This window comes from Monodon monoceros, unplaced genomic scaffold, assembly GCF_005190385.1.
Source record: "Monodon monoceros isolate NGI ecotype Baffin Bay Population unplaced genomic scaffold, NGI_Narwhal_1 Super_Scaffold_7, whole genome shotgun sequence".
NCBI classification, from domain to species: Eukaryota; Metazoa; Chordata; class Mammalia; order Artiodactyla; family Monodontidae; genus Monodon; species Monodon monoceros.
Window position 1 is genome coordinate 55,267,041 of NW_021703784.1, and position 6,000 is coordinate 55,273,040.

Consider the following 6,000-nt stretch of genomic DNA (forward strand, 5'->3'; position numbering starts at 1 on the left):
ATAGAAAGCATTTAACACATGCGGATCCAACTAGAGGAGCTTGGCAAAAAAAGAAGAGAGAATTTAAATTGAGTGAGTTAAGGGACTTCCCTGGTGGTGCAGTGGCTAAGAATCCGCCTGCCAACGCAGGGGACATAGGTTCGAGCCCTGGTCTGGGAGGATCCCACATGCCGCAGAGCGACTAAGCCCGTGGGCCACAACTACTGAGCCTGCACTCTAGAGCCCGCCAGCCACAACTACTGAGCCTGCCAGCCACAACTATTGAGCCCACGTGCCACAACTACTGAAGCCTGTGTGCCTAGAGCCCGTGCTCCACAGCAAAGAGAAGCCACCGCAATGAGAAGCCTGCACACCACAACGAAGAGCAGCCCCCGCTCGCCGCAACTAGAGACAGCCGGCGCTCGCAGTAATGAAGACCCAGTGCAGCCAAAAATAAATAAATAAATAAATTTAAAAATAAATAAATAAATAAATTGAGTGAGTGAAGGTGGGTGTGTCTGCCTCCCTGCTCAGTGAGGTGGGAGGACAGAGGAGCCCTTCTGCTTAACCAGGCTCTGTAGGTCTTGCTTCCCGAGGACCTCTCATGGGGTGAGCATCTAGCTGGGCTGAGGGTTCAACGGTTTATGTTTTCTTCCTACAAGACCTCTGAATAAGCCAACAACTTTTTCCAGTGTTCAACCGAAGAACCAGGGATCTGTGCCAGTCCTAGAGGGAAAACTGGATTGACAGAGAGAGGGTAGGTACATCAGTCTCCACTAGACGAAGTGGTCCCCAACCTTTTTGGCACCAGGGACCAGTTTTATGGAAGACAATTTTTCCACGGACAGGATGCGGGGGGGAATGGTTCAGGCAGTAATGTGAGCGGTGGGGAGTGACAGATGAAGCTTCGCTCGTCCGCTGCCCAACTCCTGCTGTGCGGCCCAGTTCAACAGGCTGCACACTGATACCGGTCCAGGGGTTGGGGACCCCTGCACTAGAGCACCTCTTAAGAGATTATTGTTTTAGGATAGTATCGACTACATTTGGTCATCACTTCCTTTAGATAATAATGCCTCCAAGCGAGATACGATGATGCCATCACATTCTCAATGATTTGATTAAACTTCATCAGTGACTCACTCTGGGCGTTGAATTGAGTCTGTGGATATCAAGAGAACAATACTATAGAATAAATTTTTAAAGAACTTTAATTAATTAATTTATTTATTGGCCTCGCTGCACGGCTTGTGGGATCTTAGTTCCCCAACCAGGGATCGAACCTGGGCCCATGGCAGTGGAAGCACTGAGTCCTAACCACTGGATTGCCAGGAAATTCCCCAAGAATTTAAAAAGTTTATTGTCTTGTATCATTGCTAAAAGACTCACACTTCTGTTACCCCTACTTCCGATAAAAATAAGATCCAGTGTACAGAAGGGTGTGAGAAAGAGAGCATCCTCACCCTGTAAGTGGGGTGTAAACTGGGCTTCCTTTGGGAAGGCAGCTTAATGGTACCTACTCTAACTTAAGACAATTCCCTTTGGCCCAGCAAATATGTTCGTTTTTATCTACTCCAGAAAAACACACAAATGTAAATGAAAGTGGTGCAAGAATGTTTATTATGGCACTATTAGTAACAATGAAAACATAAATTAAAAACAACCTGAAAGCCCTGCAGTAGGGAAATGGTTATGGAATATTATGCAGTGATTAAAAGAGCACCAAGAAAAGAGCACCAAGAAATATCACTGTGACCAAACTTATTTTCAGAACAATATGGACTGTTTAATATTTATGTACAATAAACTAAAATGGATATGCATATAAACACATAGGAGGATCTATACCCAACCGATAGATAACTAAGCTTACTTGGGGAATTGCAGTAGTATTGGGGGAGCTTTAGGGGCAATTTACTTTATTGCTTGACTTTTCTTATAATAAAATATTTTCATGTATCACTTGTGAAACTTATTTTTTTATTTTTTGGCCATGCCACACGTCATGCAGTACCTTCCCCGACCAGGGATCGAACCCGTACCCCCTGCATTGGGAGCGTGGAGTCTTAACCACTGGACCACCAGGGAAGTCCCACTTGTGAAATTTAAAATGAATAAAAATGGAAAAATATTCAAGGGCCACATACAGATAGGATTTCTGATCACGTGGCCACTTGTGAAACAATGTGAATGTCCCAGCCTCCAACACCAAATCCCATAATCCTTTCTGCTGGAAGCTCAGGATAAAGAAGAGTTTATTCTCTTAATCAGACTGTAAATCTGTACTGTCCCATGCGGCAGCCACTGGCCTCGCAGGGCTGCTGAACACTTGAAATGTGGCTGGTCTGAGTGGAAAAGGGCCATAAGTGTAAAATACACTCCAGATTTCAAAGTATAAAAAAAAAAAACTCAACAATTTTCATATTGGTTACATGGTGAAACAATAACAGTTTAGATATGTTGAGTTAAATAAAATATGCTATTATAGTTAAGCTCACCTGTTTCTTCTGTTTTTTCTTTTTATGTGGCTACTAGAAAATTTAGTTACATATATGGCTTCCACTAATGGCTCTTATATTTCCCTTTAATAGTGCTACTGTAATCCTTTCAACCACAGAAATCAATGATGTCTTACTTCTCTGTTTCCATGAGGTTAGGCACAGTGATTGGCAGAGAGTAGGCACTTAGTAACTGTTCACAGACTTAATGAACAGAAGATTACAGTGGAGTGTTACATACCAATCTTGTTTACCTGTTTGCCTGGGGCGCTGGGAAACTCAGAACTGTTTCATGCTTGGTGGATCCCTGGGATCCCACACTGGCTCAGATCAGCTCTAGACTGGAGCTAGGGTGGACGAGGCCCCTCAGGCAGAATTCAGTATTGTTCCTGGAGCCAGGAAAGTGAGACTGTCACAGCCCCCTCTTCCATATACACAAGCCCTTTTTCTTCTATAAACTGAGGTCCAACAAAGTCCAACAAATGAATAGAGCCAAACTCAGTGACAACAACCATTTAACCTTGTTCAGGTTCTTCTGAGCAAACTTCCTGTGTGTCACTGGATCCACACAGCGGCCTGGGGTATGGATTTAAATCCCTGCCTTTGGGACCAGCCAAAACATCCTTCAGTTTGAATGATATTTTAGAGAAGCTCTGGGTTTTTCATTCAGCAAAAGTTTTCTAAGCATCTATTCAGTGTGGCATAGTGTTTAAGTTCACAGACTTGAGCCAGATGGCCTGGGTTCACATCCCTGGTCTGACTGTTTGCTAGCTATGTGACCTTGGTCAAGTGATCCCTGCATAATTTTCCTCATCTGTGAAATGGGATGGAAATAATAATTAACCCACCCCATAGAGTGGTGGTGAGATTAAATTAATTAATACAGGGAAAGTGCTTAACACATAGTAAAGCACCTGGAACATAGTAATGTTACCGAAAGCGGAGGCCCAGCTGCTTGCACTGCTCAAAAGCCAATAAGGAGGCAAAGTTGGTGGAAATGAAAGTTTGCTTTATTTTGGAGGCTGGCAATCTTAGGAGGGGGGGAGGGCGGACTCCCATCCAAAGGCCGACTCCCCACCACTGACCATCAGTGGGCAAGAGCTTTTATAGACAGAGGGAGGGGGCTACATTCAGAAACAGCACAGTCAGCTCTGACAGTCATCTTGAAATTAGTCATGCAGTGGTCTGAACAGTGTCATCTTGATTGTTTTAGGTACAGTTAGTCTTTAGTTCCAGGGTCGGTTTGTTCCCATTTCTTTGAGGCCAAGTCTCAGAATTGTGGCAGTTTATGTCATGGATATAGTCTGGTCGTCATGTAGTTAACTTCTCCCACCTGGTGGGGCTTTCAGTATCTCTAAGACAGCTCACAGGATATGGCTAAGAATGCTAAATATAGCCCTTGAAGAGGAACTAAAGGACTGTGCTGAATGACTGAACTATTATTATTTAGTCTTGTTGGACTGCTTTCCTTTGTTTCTGCATTTCCTCACTTCTCTGATTAAACTTATTCTTTGGCTAAAGTTTTTCCACAGACAAAAGGCAGGCTGAGGACATGCGGGGCCAGGACCATAGGCTGCTGCTCCATTTCAGTAAGTGTTCAATTAGCATTAGTCACTATTACTTGGAACCACTGCCTATGTCAGGTCCTGGGGCCATTGATGAATCTGACACTGCTCCTGCCCTCCAGGAACTCAGAGCTGGGGCTGGGGGCTGGGGATACAGACAAATAAGTGTGATAAGCATTATAAGTATCAAAATAGGGACTAGGGCACCGAGGAGGGCAGGGCGCTGGAAAAGATGTCACAGAGCTCCAGTCCTTGAACTGAGGCTCACAGGATACTCAAGTGGTTGCCAAACAGACAGAAACATCAGGCAGAATGAATGGGAGCAGAAGAAGGACTTCCCCCGCCCCCACCATTATGAAAATAGTTTTCCTATTCAAAAAATAAAGTACATTCATAAAAAGCATTGAGAAGATAGAGAAGCAAATAAAAACACTCTTCTTGTTAAGCAGTGTAAACGTTTCGGGATACATGTTTCCAGATGTCTTTCCAGGCAGTGAGATGCACTGTGATGAATGGTGTGCACCTGCAATGTCACACAGATGGGGTCATCGCGATGCACGGGTGCCATGAAGGATTCTGGTGTCCTACCAGGAGGGTGCCGAGGGAGTAGACAGCTTGTCAGAGGTGGGGCAGTGGGGAAATAATGAAGGCAGCTCAATCTGTTTCATATCCCAGTGCTATATCACACGCTTTGTGATCTCAAGCAAGTCACTTAACGTTTCTGAGTCTCAGATTCTTCATCTGGAAAGTGGAGAAATGATCATTAACCTCATAGGATTTCTATGATTGAATTAAATGTGTCTTTATATGTTTATTTTATTTTTTATAATTAATTAATTTATTAATTTATTGGCTGCATTGGGTCTTCGTTGCTGTGCTCGGGCTTTCTCTAGCTGCGGTGAGTGGGGGCTACTCTTCGTTGCAGTGCACGGGCTTCTCATTGCGGTGCCTTCTCTTTGTTGCGGAGCACAGGCTCTAGGCACGTGAGCTACAGTAGTTGTGGCACACGGCCTCAGTAGTTGTGGCTCGTGGGCTCTAGAGCACAGGCTCAGTAGTGCACGGGCTTAGTTGCTCTGCGGCATGTGGGATCTTCCCGGACCAGGGCTCAAACCCGTGTCCCCTGCATTGGCAGGCGGATTCTGAACCACTGCGCCACCAGGGAAGTCTCTAAATGGTGTCTTTAAAGCATTCATCATAGTGCCTAGCATGTGGAAAGTGTTCATTAAGTGGGACAGATTATCACTGCTTTTAAGGCAAATAAACAACTTGGCATTTAGGTTTATGCTAATCTTCAATGTTTTTGGTTAGGGTGTCATCTTGCCAACACTAACACGTGGGTCCACACCTCTGCTCTTTGCAGAAGGCTGTAACACACCAGTACCTTTCACACATAGCAGGCGCTACTTGCTACGTAGGGCAGATAAATCTTTCTTTAAAGAAAGATGTGGGGGAAATTGGGTCAGAGGTCAGGTTGCAGAAGCAGAAAGACATGGCCAAGGGAGAGAAAAAGGCCAAGGAGGTCCCAGCTCATCAGGCTTCTTGCAGGGGTTTGAGATCAGCCTCTGGTCTGGGGAGATGCGGCCTGACCGACAGCTGTAACAGGGACCTGCCCAGGGCCAGTAAGGGCTAGGAGGGAGAGGGCAGGGGGTAGGCAGACAGGTAAAAAAGACCAGCTGGACCTTTCCTGAGTGGGTGTCACCAAGCCCAGCTCAAGGACGGGGAACACAGATGCAGTACCCAGAAAGAGTAAGTTTGTCCAGTTTGATTTTAGAACATGAAATTCCCCCTTTCCTAAACCGGCTCTTCCAAAGCTCTGCATATGTCGCCCTCTGGCGTTCACAACTGGCAACTACAGTGCCTTGTTCAACCTCTTTCCCAGAAAGGGGCGGGACTGCGGCTCTCCCCGAAGACGCTCCCCACCCCTTCAGCTGGTCCACTGGCCAAGTGGGCATCTTTGGCTA